The following is a 15641-nucleotide window of genomic DNA, read 5'->3' as shown; positions in this document are numbered from 1 at the left end:
ATGGAACCACCTCTACAGTTGATAAAAGAGTTGGAAGAATACGAACAGAAAACCTCGATCATCGAAGATACCGAAACCATCAATATAGGTACAACCTTAGAACCACAGGAGCTTAAAATAGGAACTACTTTAAGTCCCACCGAGAGACAAGGGCTCATTGGGTTGCTACATGAGTTCAAAGACGTTTTTGCGTGGTCCTACAAAGACATGCCAGGCATTGATAGAGAAATTGCGGAGCACAGGATCCCAATCAAGCCGGGGTATAAGCCAGTCAAGCAGAAGCTACGCAAAATGCACACAGATTGGTCTTTGAAAGTCAAGGAAGAAATCGACAAGCAACTCAAAGCTGGGTTCATCAAGGTGTCGAATACTCGATGGGTGGCTAACGTCGTACCGGTGCCAAAGAAAGATGGTAAAGTTCGGGTTTGTGTCGACTTCAGGGATCTAAACAAGGCAAGTCCGAAGGACGATTTCCCATTACCTCACATCGACATCCTGGTTGACAACACGGCAAATCACGCGTTATTATCCTTTATGGACGGATACGCCGGTTATAATCAGATCAAGATGGCGAAAAAAGACATGCATAAGACTGCGTTCAGAACGCAATAGGGAACCTATTGCTACACAGTAATGCCTTTTGGGTTGATAAACGCAGGGGCTACATACCAGAGGACCGCGACAACGTTGTTACATGATTTGATGCATAAGGAAGTCGAGGTTTATGTCGACGACATCATTGTCAAGTCAAAGGAGCGTGATGGCCACCTTGGTACACTACGCAAATTCTTTGAACGATTGCGCAAGTATAACATGAGGTTGAATCCCCAAAAGTGCGCATTCGGAGTCACATCCGGCAAACTGTTGGGTCACATCGTTAGCCACCGTGGCATCGAGGTGGACCCATCAAAAATAAAGGCCATAATGGAAATGCCTCACCCGAAAACCGAGAAGGAAATTCGAAGTTTCCTAGGAAGAATCCAGTATATAAGCCGGTTCGTGGCAAGGCTAACTATGATATGCGAGCCAATTTTTAGTCGGGGAACACGTCGTATGGGATGATCACTGTCAAACTGCGTTCGATAAGATCAAAGAAATACTATCTTCCCCTCCCGTGCTCAGCTCGCCAACGGCTGGGTTACCACTTTTGTTGTATCTTACAGTTACAGATACTGCAATGGGGGCAATGCTGGCACAGATAGTCAATAAAGAGGAAAGAGCAATTTACTACATTAGTAAAAAGTTCTTGGAGTATGAAATGAAGTATACTCAGCTCGAGAAGACATGTTTGGCTTTAGTGTGGGCGACAAAGAAGTTACGACACTACATGCTCAGTCATAGTGTCTGCATCCACTCGAAGATGGACCCAATCAAATACTTGTTTGAAAAACAAGTTCTAAACGGCAGGGTGTCGAGATGGACTTTAATGCTTTCCGAATTTGATCTAAAATACGTACCGCTGAAAGTGATAAAGGGAAGGGCAGTTGCAGACTTCCTGGCGGATAATCCGATAGAAGAAACTGAGATTGTAGATACGTGGTCATTTCCCGACGAAGATATCGTTCATATAGACAACGATACTTGGGACCTCTATTTTGATGGAGAATCGAACTGCAGGGGTTACGGGATAGGAGTGCTACTCATTTCACCAGAAGGTGAACATGTTCCCATTTCGATCAAGTTGGACTTTAATGTCACTAATAACGCGGCCGAATATGAAGCGTGCCTACTCGGTTTGCACAGGGCTCTCGAGTTAGGCATCAAAAAGCTTGTAGTACATGGGGACTCGTCACTAGTGATCAATCAAGTGGTCGGGACGTGGAAAACCCGAAGTGATAGCCTGGCTCCATACCAAGCGAAAATCGAGGAACTAGAAAAGTTGTTCGCCGATGTCAAATACGTGCACCTCCCCAGAGATGAAAACCAATTTGCTGATGCACTATCAAAGCTAGCTGCTCTGATCAACATACCAGATCATATGGATACTATGCCAATATGTGTCGAACGAAGATCATCACCTGCTTACGTTAACGTAATCGGAGACACAGAAGAAACCGAGGCTGAACCTTGGTATCATGCTATTCTGAAATTTAAAGAATCAGGAGAGTATCCACCCGACTTGGATAGACCGCGCAAAATGTCCTTCTGCGATGCATACACTCACCAAAAGCAAAAAGAGTCATGGAAGAAGTCCATGACGGGGAATGTGGCCCACACATGAATGCCCATATGCTAGTGCGCAAAATCATGAGATTAGGGTATTATTGGACCACGATGGAGATAGATTGTCGCAAATATGTCAGACATTGCCATAATTGCCAAATCTTTGCGAACATACAACACGTGCCACCATCACTGTTGTATACTTTGACATCACCATGGCCTTTCTCAACATGGGGAATCGACATTATTGGAAAGGTCAACCCATCTGGAACAGGTGGGCATTGTTTCATGCTAGTCGCCATCGATTACTTCACGAAGTGGGTAGAAGTGAAATCATACAAAGTACAACAAGCGAAGCAGGTAGCAAAGTTCATTCAGAATGAAATCATTTGCAGATATGGGGTGCCGCATGAGTTCATTAGCGACCATGGCACTCACTTCAGTGAAATCGATGTGATACTTGAAAAGTATAAAATCAAGCACCACAAGTTGTCACCTTATCGACCTCAAACAAATGGCGCGGTGGAAGCCGCCAACAAGACAATCACTTTGTGATTCTCGGAAAATGACCGACAATTATCGCGAATGGCCGGAGAAGATACCGTTCGCACTATGGGGATACAGGACGTCTATTCGCACAGCCACTGGAGCAACTCCGTTCTATTTGACATATGGGATGGAAGCAGTTCAGCCCATCGAATTAGAGGTACCTTCTTTAAGGATCCTGTTAGAAAGTCAGGTCCCTGAAGCTGACCGGCTGCAAGCCAGGTATGATTCCTTGGTCATGCTCGACGAGCGACGGTTAAATGCACTACACCATGTTCAACTCTATCAGAAAAGGATACAAAGGGCATTTAACAAGAAGGTGAAACCTCGAGGAATAAAGGATGGGGATTTGGTCCTAAAGTCTATTCGCGCCTTACTACCAATCGACCCGAGGGGAAAATTCAAGCCGAACTGGGCCGGTCCTTACCTGGTAAAGAAAGTGTTATCGAGAGGCGCAGTCAGACTAACAGATCTAGATGGAAACGACTTTGAAAATCCGACGAATTTGGATCAACTGAAGAAATACTATCCTTAGAACTCATTCTCAATGTCGTAAAATAAAATTTTGAATTGCAGTGCTCGTGAGCGAGTCTAGGCCGCGGCACTTTTGCTTCGCTGCTTTTTGTGCGTTATAAACTGATAGTTGTAGCGCATTTGTTTTGTGGAACTACGAGCTCGGTTTGATTCTGTTGATAACAGATACGTAGGCAGCTCTTTATAATAGTACAACCGACCCTTCCTTTAATAAAATGAAATTTTATGCAGAAACTAGAAATTTTAATAGATAGTAAGTCTTTTTAAAATCGGGCGATGCCCATTACAACCTTAAAAAAAAAACAGCCAGCAACAAATAATAAGTAGTAGTATTAAATAATAGTTCGGAGTCGAAGGCTCCTACATCTTCCTTTTCCCTTTGCCTTTTGGGTCACGTGACCGAGGCTCCTGCGGAGGAGGGGTAGTAGCGTTCTGTCTAGCGCGCTTCTTAGGAGGGATCATCATTTCCTCCCGAGGGCCCAGCCTATCTTTTACATTCAAACGAGGACCAAGTCTTCCTTCCAAGGCTGAGCCCGAGTGTGCCTTTGAACCCAACCTTTTCCACACACCTGTCGCCTGTGAGTCAGTCTTAGGAGTCTTCTCAGTCTTAGTTTCAGGTCCAGATGCAGACGAAAGATCGTTAGCGAAGAAGTCGCGACTGCTTCTGCCTTTGTCATAATATCTGATGTCGATAAGCTCATCCTTCCGACACAAGTCCTTACCTGATTCAGTCTTCTCTTTAAGCCACTTAGTGTAGGACGGGGATACCCAGGTAGTCTGAGGGCGTGCATATACGTACCAAAGACGCCTTTGGTGCCACCTTTCGAGCCAGTCATCACAAATAGAGGGATGTAGCTCTCTTGCTCATCCCAGAACAGCCTCGCACTTGGGAATTACTTGTCCACGGCCCATCTGACGCAAGACGCGGTCGGGGTAAATGTGAATAGACCTTTCCAAACCCAACAATTGCAAACGTCTAGTCTTTTCATCTTCCGGAAGGATAGTAAAAGACTTGAGGCAAAGCCAAGGCATAAACCAGCAAAGAGGGCGACCTCCTCCTTCTGTCATCTTGTTTCGCCAATAAGCAAGGTCATTTTGATGCTCGTCTTCATACCGCTTAGCACGCATAGTTAGCATACGGGCGAGGTACGAGTGTGGCTCACGCGGCGGGGCAAAGAGCCAAAATCTCTCACAAAGCCACACCTGAAAAAAAAAAAAAGAGAAAAAAAAAACGTGAAGGAAAAAAAAGAAAAAAAAACGAACGAAAAAAAAAAAAAAAAAAAAAAAAAAAAAAAAAAAAAAAAAAGAAAAAAAAAACGGAAAAAAGAGAATGAAACAAAATCGTGGCAGAATGCAACAAAATCGTGGCAGAATACAGCAAAATCGTGGCAGAATGCAACAAAATCGTGGCAGAATACAGCAAAATCGGGGCAAATACACAGAATTGTGGCAAGAATCGTGGCAAAATATAGATAAGTCGTGGCAATAACACAAGAATTGTGGTAAAAATCAAGAACGCGAAATCAAGAGGATAAGATTTTGTTACCTGCAATAGACGGGAGCATCCCGACCAATCAGCACCAAGGTTCATTTTCTTAGCATCTAAACCCCTGATGGTTTCAGCAAGAATGATCCAGGAAGGGTTATGTCCCGTCTCCATCTGAGACACAATAGACACAAGTTTCGCTTGTCCTACGCAAGTTGTCTTGTTCATCCTACCTTCGAAGGCATAAAGATGTAACATGATCAATCCAAATGCCCTGCGGCAGTACGTTGGTAGTGAAATACTGTTTCGCAAGATGCAAAATTTCCGATGAATAGCAAGAAGGTTGACTTCGTCACCAGTAACTATATCTTCAGACTCCGTCCTGGAGAGGCCAAGATAGTCTAGATATATTCCACGCCACCCCGAATGAAATTTTGGTATAGCCGGTATGGCCTCAGCATCCCATCCTCCCAGGGCAGAAAACTCTTCCGGTAAAGGGCAGATCTCCCCCTCAGGAAAAGCAAAGACATGGTTACGAGGATCCCAATAGCTAAGGCAGTGTTCTAGCAAAGCAGGTTGAAGGCGGATCTGGCGTAAGGGAAGTAATTGCGCCAGTTGAGCGGTCTTTAATTCTTGTCTCTCTGAGACAGTGAAGTCTGTCTCCCATGCTCGCATAGCACTCACTAGATTATTCATAATGATTTATGTTATTTGCACCAGTTTGGGAAAGCAGAATAAATTTTGCAGTGCAACTCTTCCTTATATATAGAAAGTATAAGGGAAGGAAACACCTAGGGCGACACCCCTAGGGTGGCGTTTTTTTTTGCCGTGTGGACGTCGGGCCGCGCGCCTCTTACGCCCGCCCCAGTTCACACCAGTCTGTAGCACGATGCGTCGGGTTTTCACTCATTCATCGCATCTTTTGGGCACCAGAGTGGCCAATTTACATTTCTACCCCCAGCAAGCCCATATTTGAATTAAAGCCCGTGCACACTTACGGTTTTATTTTCCTTTTTTGTTTTACAATAGCGGGCTACGCCCACGTGGTTTACGAGTCATACAAAGTATCTGAGTCATATTTCATGCTCACCCATCAAGGTTCGATTTCAAAAAAAAAAAATTTCAAGATTTCAAAATTCTAAAAACTTTTTGCGAATTATGGATAGGTGATCCAAGTAGTAGAACCTTTTCGGGTCGATGGCCCAATCATTCAAAATTTTCCAATTCAAATTTTGAAGGGTCGATGGCCCAACATACCAAGTGATGTCAAATTTAAACTTCGGGTCGATGGCCCAATTATTCAAAATTTTCAAATTCAATTTTCGGATCGATGACCCAGTATTTCAAATGATCCAATTTTAAGATCGATGATCCAAATGTGCTTATGTGATGATTATTGCTAGTACATTTTCTATGTTTCAAATGTAGCAGGATATGCTTCAACTGGGGGCTCTAAAGTCTTCAACTTTAGAGCCATTGCAAGCTGGGGGCTCTGAAGCCGTTCGCTTCAGAGACCATTATCAAGATGGAAAGAATGACATCCACCAAGAATTCAATTCAATTACAAGAGTAAGAAATGGAAGAATTCCGTAGCTGAAAGCAAATAATGAAAGTGGCGGCAACCTCCTTGGAAAGTCCCGTCCCATTCGAACAAGCGCCAGCAGATGATAAGTTTTGGGCAAATGTCAGCAGATGATGAATTTTGGACATACGCCAGCAGTAAACTTTGGGCATGTGTCAGCAGTTGCCGAACTACGACGTGGGTTTGATTCCGTCAGAAACGGATACGTAGGCGCCCGAGGATAAAGCTCAACCCATCATATATGCAATTTTTGGGTCGACGACCAATGACGATAATTTGACACAACAGAAGCAAGAGTCAATCCCCAACGAAGTTTCAGGTATGATCTCTTCTTATGGCTGGCGAGCTTATATACGCAAGTCTAATGGACTATAAACGACCGAAGAATCCTCGGGTCGAGAGGGACTGGGGTATACTTTGACTTTCGCCTTGTCCAAGCCTCGGTCAAAGTGGGGGCTCAGAGATACCCGTATCCGTCGATATTGGAATTTATAGAGAACCCGACAAACACCCGATGATGATAGGACACATGTATTTATTAGTTGTCATTGTCATTATTTGGGTTCGTTTTACGATGTAGAATGAGCGTTGTCGACGGAGTATTTTATTAATTTAAATGATATTTAAATTAAAGCTTTTTTTAGGTGAATTCAATTTATTTTATTTTGAATTTATTTTCTCAAGTTTATTTTATTGAAAATAAAATAAATAATTGATTTGAAAAATTATTTTATGAGTGTATTTGATTTGAAAAATCATTTATTTTAATGTGTTAATCGATTTGAAAATCGATTTAAAAATCGAAAAAAACTCGTTTTAAACACGCGTTTTGGAGCTCGATTATAGCTCGGTTTTTCAGCCCGTTTTCTTTACGAATTGGCACGAATCTCGAGTACACTAACCAACCTAAGCCTCTACCCATCCAATCCCAGTTTGAAACCCATAACCACGGCCCAAATCCCGTCCCAAACTTTCCCCAACAGCCCGCATAAAACACGAGCAGCCCCCCTGTTTTGCGTGCCAAATCCCGAGCCCAAAACCCGCTCCAAATACCACCAAAACCCGTGCCCATTAACCCTAACTCATACCCTAATATCCTACCCATATTACCTTACCTTAACCACCAAGAAAACCCGTCACAAAGCCTCTCAAACCCTCACAAAAGCTGCTGGACAGCAGCTATGTGCAAACCGAGCCCGTCTGCCTCTCCCCCCTTTTACCCTACCTTAACTCCTTATAAATACCTCCCCTCCACCATACATTCATTCCTCTAAGTTCTCCATACATACTAACTTCACTTACAAGCTTTAAACTCCAGAAACAAACCCTAATTTCCTCCCAAAAACCCTACACAAAACCGACATACAAACAGAGAATCAGTTTGTGTGTCCTCTTTGAAACAATTCGTTCTCCCTTCAAACCTCCATCAAAATTCGAGTTTCTTGTTCCAAATTAACCACACAACATCCATCTACATATTAGATAAAGATTTACGAGCCAAATTGCCCTTGAGAGTACACGAATTCCCTCGAAAAACAGAGTGTTATACACTCTTTTTCGCGCTTTCCTCGTCTGTCCAGTTCTGTTTGTGCTCGTTTTTCGTGCCCAATAACTCCAAACGAGCAGGGATTGTTTTAAGATCTCAGTTCTCCTCTCTTTCTAGTTTTCAAAACATCTTTTAAATCGAATTTTCACCGTGAAACGAGAGAGAAATCGCTGTTTGAAAGTTGTTGTCCAGATTTGCAAAAAACGTGTGGTTTGCTTTGTTTCTTCGTCGATGACGGCCTATCGAGATAAAATCTACGATCGATTACGACCCAAGATGGTGTCAACGATACATGTAGGTTGAGGGTGCATCAAATCCTCCTCTTTCTCCCTTTTATTTCGTTTTTTATGTTTGTTTATTATAGTTCGTTTTTGTTTGTTTATCGTTTTTGTTTATCGATTGTTATTATTAACTATGAAACTAGTTTAGTCCGAGTATGAGTTAAAGTACCACCATGAACACCCGCGTTGACTTGAGATGGGAAAGAAACCGCTACATCAGTCGGTCGTACACCCCCGTCTCATTTACATATCCTCGTGTTCAAGGTAGGGCATTAATAAAACGATTTCTGACTTCGTTCTTCGCTTTTGACCCCTCTCTTCTCTCGTGTGATTCGACCTACCCCTGGACCATTTACATGTTAATATGACCTCTGATTGTTAACATATAACTCGTTTAGATGATATTAGATCAGTTTAATAACCTAATTAGACATTTTAGGGTACATCGACATAGCTTTTAAAACCAATTAACAATTCTGTAACTTAATTGAATACATCTCTCTCTTTCACATAATTTCTCGCTAGTATAAGAGTGCGTGATTAGCACGTTCTTATTAACACTCGATGAGTTAAATCAATTAGCGAACTTGACCTAATTTGACCTCTTTAGGCCGTGTAGAATGCGCGTTTGCAAGGTATCTTTTCAAATCGATCAACGTCATTTCTAACTTGTTTTCTAGCCCGCTTTCGAACTCTTTTCGCAATCGATTGATCTAACTAATGAACCTGACCTAGGACCTAGGGTTGGACGTGGCTTTAGGCCGTGAGGCTTGGCCGTGTCCTTTGGTCTTTCTTGTTTCGTTTGTTTTACATCGTTCATTCTTTATTTGCTTTGTCGCTTGTAATTTATCGTTTGTTATCGAGTTGTAATCTTCAAGTTAGCTTTCTTTCATCGAGTCAAAACTTCTTCCAAAAAAAACCTTAGTCTTGTTTGGTTAGATGGTTGTGCCCCAATGCATGTAAGAGCGTAGTAAATCGCATGTTGTTTAAAGCAACATGGCCCGATTTATGCTAATGCATGCTTTGGTGCGTGACCCAATGTCTAATTCGATAAGATTAAGTGAAAGCACACATTACGAGGAGTGACCCAAAGCCGTGAGTCATGTGAGCCGTAGGCCACCCCTTTGTGCACGTTTCCCTAGGCCGAATTGGCCGTATAATGCGTCTTGTACGATTTTGTGTATAGCGTTGTATTTTAGATCGAGTTGTATCTTTAATTTATCGTTGTGTCAGCATGAAATGCCTGGGTTGTAATAGGGTAGATCCCAACGGCTCCCCCACTCCCATCAAGCCTTGTTTGTTTCGTTTATATGTTGTTAGATCAATCAACCCACATGCTAAATTACAACTTTGACAAAGTTAGTTTAGTTGCATCTAAAACGACATAGAAATTGTTGTCACATTTTAGGGTTTTAAAACGATGTTTGCATATCATAAAACGACAAAGTTAGTTTAGTTTCATCTATGACCTTGTTTGAAATCCGATACTTGACTTAGTAGAGGCCGTTATCGACGGGCGGGGTTAGGTGTCCTTATGGGCTTCCGAACACGTACCCTCACCCCTTACTCACGATCTATGGTTTGTGGATCCGTCTAAATACCATTGGATTACGAGAGTCATTCAAATCGAGTGATATAAGGTACAAGTCTTTATCTTTAATCATTCGTAGTCGATTGGCTTTATGCTTTTCGATGAAAGGTGTAAAGTTGACTTGAACGGTTCCAAGTTCCCAAAAAACTTGGTGGCGACTCTAATTTGTCTTAATTCGATTCGAAAGAACCTCGAGTCGATTATGCCTAGTGTGGATCCCGCGGACGCAGTTCCCGAGGGCCTTGTCCAAAGAAACCAAATACAACTCATAAAGTATCTAAACTCGTAACGATGGAAGCTAAGACTTTAAGTGATGACATCCCCTCCTTGATCCCGCAGCTAACATGAAATCATCACCTGTCACAATCTGCTAACCATCCCCGAATGGATCACCACAGTTTTATAAAACATAAATGGGGTCAATTCACTGAATAATCAAGATAATAAATCACAAAGACAACCAATAAAATTCAATCCAATCATACAATCATCCTCCAAACTCCATCAGTAACCAGTAACTGACTATACACTCAAGTGTGTAGCCCTGCCAGATTACCCATCGCAATAGCTAATCCTCACCGCCAGTGGGGGACCGCGACCTTTCCCCCCTAAACCCCGCTCATCGCAACAATCAATGCCAATACAACAATCAACTTCGTCTTAAATCAATTAAACATGAAATTGAGCAGGGAAACCCCACGTTATAACGATTCCAAAATCACAAGCAAAGCGGAAGCTAGAACTAATCCTCTACGAGCCCTTCACCCAAAAGTAAACAAAACAATTCCAATCATAAACATGCTAATCAACCCTTTTCGCAAATCTAATCATTAGGGCAAAACCCTAAGAGACAATTCTAATCAAAAGACACAAAACTAGTGACTTACCGACGAAACTAATGCGAATGAGATGAATGAAAGACTCACGAACGATCAATTGCCTTGAGAGTGATTAAGTATGATTAAAGGAGTTGAGAACGTAGTTTCGGTTGTTAAACACGATTTATATAATATTTAATAACCCTTAATCAAACCGCGAAAATTAATCCCGTCAGACCAGTTACTCGGTCGAGTACTTGGAGTACACGGCCGAGTATCTCACTACTCGGCCGAGTGTTCCTGGATAGTAACCTGACCAGAAAAAATACGACACCCTACTCTGCCGAGTAAACTGGACTCAGAAAACCGTGGTATTACAGAAGTGATGAATATAGTCCTTGATTCGCTATTCGCTCAACTGTTTTAGTGTGACCAGCTCGATTGTCGTGCTTTCGCTCATTCTATTGCCAGCATACTGGTCTCTAAAGTGTTGGCGTAGGTCTCCATGTGACTTGTGTACGCGGGTAGGTGGTCATCAGGATCCATCGTTCTATCGAATTGGACTGTTGGCATTTTGATCTTTGGGAATTTTATCCTTCTAATCTTTCCATCTAATGGGTTTGGCGTAGGAGGATGACTTACTATGGGCGACCGCTTCTGGGGTTTCTGCGTAGTCATCTTCCTCTTGCCCTTCTCAGTCAGGCAGGAGAATATTGATATAGTTTTCTCACTCCGCCTGCTTCTCTTGGAAGCGCTCATTGGGGGAGTGTGATCGTCATATGATAATGTGGTTGACTCTTGTACCGTTTGAGTGCGGGTCTCCTCGCGATGTTTGCTACTCTCCACCTCTTTTGAGGTCTTATCACTGAACAGCTTTCTGGGGGTGATAGGGCGATCCTCAACATTCTCCTTTTGTGGAAGGGTTGATATCACACCCTGAGCTTGTTTTAAAGCTTTGATCACTGTTTCTAACTCGTTTTCGCTCAGAGTTTTGTGTTGATCAGCCACGGTCTCGGGTTGTGCTGGCATATCCTTGGGGATCACTATCCCTTTAAGGCGGGTGTTAGCGTCACGAATGATGTTCGTACCAGTCGTCACAGCTTGGACCTGTAGCTGAGTGGCAGATCGGGTTTACGGAGATCTTGAGAGTGCCAGGTTTTGAGAGTACCTAGCACGTTTGGAATGTCCTTCTCCGGCATTGTCAGATAAAGGAATCTAAGGGTGATTCTTGTAGGTTTTTTATGTAAAGTTTCCCACAGACGGTGCCAAATCGTTTCGGGTTGAAAATAATCAAGTCAACGTCGCCCAATCCGGAGTCGAGTCGACGTTCTCTTTTCGGATGTTGGATGGCTGAATCTCCCTCTGCCTCCAGATTTGCCTGCACACGTAACACACACACCTTCCTCCATTTCAAATGAGATTGTGCCATGTGGCGACTTGGGGCTATCCACTTACTCCTCGCGTAATTCCATTATAAATGCCTTTGATAAGTGATAAATGCCTTTGATAAGTGAATTCACGGGTTGATATCTTTTAAGATTCATTATCGCGTTACACTCGTTAGAGTTACAAGGAACTTAGGCATGGAGTTCTTCTGATGTCGTCATCAGGAATGAGTACTATGCCCGGGAATAAGTGGTCGGCCGGATCAAAGGAGTTGGTCACCACTTCAGTGTATGTTCTGATGGCAGAACCGGAGGAAGGTGAGGCGACTTCGGAGCCCATGAATCCCGAGTGGGAGCGGGTTTTGGATGCTCTTCCCTATGATTGGAGTAGACAAGGGGGTGCCCGTGACTGAGTAAGGAAGGCATTCTAGGATCTTCTTTTTGGAGATTGCAGGTCAGCCATGGTGCAGGCCAACGCTATGCGGATTATATCCGTTGTGGCTAAGGATGAAGACTTCGATGTAGCAGAGCTAAAGTTCGCCAAAATCAAGCTTTCTCTCTCCAAGGCAGCTAGGCAGTCTGTATTGCCGGAGTCCTAATATAGGAGTCTTCGTCTTTATTTGTAACACACTGTTTCCTATATTAGGAAGTGAGTAGCTTATTCATACCTTCATTCCTTTTCTTTGCGAGATAAAAATAGAGATTCTTATTCTTTCACTGCGCGTCGTATGTTTATAAAAGGATTTGTCTTACTTCTTTTTGGAGCGCGCTCTCTTGGGGCTCCCTGAATTTTACATTATATCATCTTGTTCTTGCTGATGTTCAGTCTGTTGGTGATTCATGCCCCTGTTTATCAGGCAGGTCTTCACCATCTATTATCGGAATGCTGAGCCGATCCCCGTCTCATAGCGAGTTGTCCCTAACAGCCGCTGTGGAGCTTAGGGCTGAGTTATCTGACCTTAGCTCGACCGGTAGGATCTTCCAAAGGGAGGTGCATCGACTATAATTCATGTTTTTCCAGCCGCCTGAGAAGTAGTTTACCCCTGGGGCACCCGACAGTGACCTCAATCAAAAATTCCCCGAACCTCTGTAGCGTAGCAGGTCCGGAAATATAGGGCGAATTTAAAGGGCGAGGCTCACTGGGCCTATCCTCCTCTTCCGCAATAAAGGGAGGACCGGGCTCTCCGGAGTCGGTTTCCTCTCGGACTTATGGTTGTTTTGCCACAAGGACCTTTGGCAGGGGGAGATGTGCCATGTGGTTCCATCAGTAGGCAAGCTCGAACCTTATCTTCTTGCAGGTCTCCTTGTATTATCACTTAGCAGGTGTATGTATTTAGCCTTTTCTTTGGTCGGCTAATACATTGAATGTTGTCGTGGTTTTCTTCTTTCCCTTGGGCTTTTTGGATCCAATCAGTTTTGAATCTTCGAATTTTTAACCGCTTTTCCCGCTTGTTTATACACGCATCACCTTCCGATTCCTCTAGGGATTCATTGGGAGTTGACAACATTTACTCCATTTTTGAATTTCCTCTATAAATAGAATCGTTGTTGCCTACGGTTTATGCATAACTCATTGCGCACTTTAGAGTAGATGGATTGAGAACACAGCTTCTTCTTCTTTTCTTCTTTTCTTCTTTTCTCGACGTAGGCCTCCTCTGTTGATCTCCACTTCTGGGGAGATCCGGGGTTCTACTTTACCAAGAAAATTATTCTCATAGAAAACACAAATGGCCATCACAACCCTCGTAATGTTTCCTTATGGATTTCCTCTCTCCATTACTCATCTGGTTGTGATTGGGAATTTTGCGTGAAATCCGACCCATGTCGTAACAGTGTCTTCGGATGATCTACCACCTTATTGCATGTCGCTCGCTGGGAGATGCAGGTTGAAAGCCGGATGGTACCTATTCGTTTTGACCAACTAGATATGGACTGGATGGGAGACGTCCATGGGACAATACGTCTCTTTCGCCAGTTTGACTTAGTTGTTTGGGACTGTAGTGTCTACTATCAGGGGAGATCCATCTTTGTATCAGTAGCCGATGTAATACCCGCCCTATTAGGGACCCGTTGACTGTCGTTGAGTGACCTTAGATATATATATCTAGACCTTTGGAAGCCTTACGAGTTTACTCTTCTGACATAGCCTTATGCTATGTATAAGTACGTCATCGTCATCATCATCGTCTTGTTTAGTTCTGATTATGGTTGTGGTAGTAGTAATAGGGTTGTCGTACTGTTTATAATAGGTGGTTATGGTGGTTACTTGTCGTCTTGTGGTCGTATGCGGTGTTGCTGCGGATTGCTAAAGGTAGGTTTTCCTACTCAGTACTGTTGGTTGTCTAATATGTCGATTGTATTGTTTACTTGATTTTGGTATGGTTGTTTGTAGTGTGGACTGGTTGTAGTTGGTGGTTGTGTGTTGTCTCTGGTTCGCGAGGTGCGTCCTCGGCTGAGTGGAGTCACTTGCGGGAGTGGCTTCAGGCCCTTGATTCGCCCTTCGTGGAACCCGCCACAAAGGGGATGTGCACATTAAGGAACACGGGTTTGCGCTCAGTGTTGATGAGCGGGGCTTAGGTGGGAATGGTTGCGGTCCCCCATTGGCAGCGAGGATTACTGGTTGCGACCGTAATCTGACAGGACTGGACCTTCGGGCAGTCAGAGGAGTGTTGGTGATTGGAGGAGATGTCGGGTGCGTGTTTGTTATATCAAGCTTTGTGTGTTCTTTCAGTTACTGACCTTGTATGGTGTTGTTTGTGTTTTCTTCATTTGATGTGTCTGTCGTGATCTATTATGGTGAGCAGTCGGTCTTAGCAGGTGGATATATGGAGTTAGTTGCGTGCTTTGGAGGGATGAGTCTACCACGAGTCATGGTAGAGATAGTATCACGTAGTTGCTAGATGTCATCAGTTGTATCTTTTATTTTGATGAGTAACTTGTAATAAACGTAATTGTTCTTTTATTGACGTTTGATATTTACTATTCCTCGGGCAACCGAGATAATAACGCCCTTATCTAATGGGGAAGGTCTTGTTAAGGCTCCTTGGTAGATGGGGGTATTACAAAGTGGTACCAGAGCGACGATTTTGGAACCTGTAACCAATGAGCCTAGTAGTGAGTCTAATAAAATGAACCTGGTGTATGTATGTTGGGAGCTCCGGCAATTGCTTGATTTTGGGTGGGAAGGCGCCCTCAATCCAAAATCATGGCCCCAATATGCTTAAGCCAGCCACTTCGAATATGAATATTGTGTCGGGAATTTCGTGTGTATAGTTGTGTGTAGTATATAAAGTGGATATAGGTGTATTTGAGTTTAATGTAATGTTTTGCATGTGTAAGTGGTAGTGTAATAATGTGTAAGTATTGTGTAGTTAGGAATGTGTGTATGTACGATGAGGAATGGCGGATGTGTGGAGGTTTGCATAAGAATATCTGATAATGTGACAGTTGGTAATGAAATGCAAGTCTCAATATGTGCCTTAAATAGTATTAATTACCAGGTGGTGCTATGGAACTAACAGGTAAATGATTTTGTATACCCTTGTGAATAAGTATAACAATGTGAGTATTTCTTGTGATTGTCAGATTGTTGTGATATGTCGAACAATAGAGTATGTATCAGTAATAAGTGCTAATTGAATTGCTGAATGGAATGTCTAATAAATTGTAGTCACATGTTGGATAATAGAAGTTGTATGTGCGTAAGTAA

Source organism: Silene latifolia, chromosome Y (genome assembly GCF_048544455.1).
Source record: "Silene latifolia isolate original U9 population chromosome Y, ASM4854445v1, whole genome shotgun sequence".
Taxonomy (NCBI): domain Eukaryota; kingdom Viridiplantae; phylum Streptophyta; class Magnoliopsida; order Caryophyllales; family Caryophyllaceae; genus Silene; species Silene latifolia.
The sequence above is the reverse complement of the archived record's forward strand: the minus strand, read 5'-3'. Positions refer to the sequence as shown.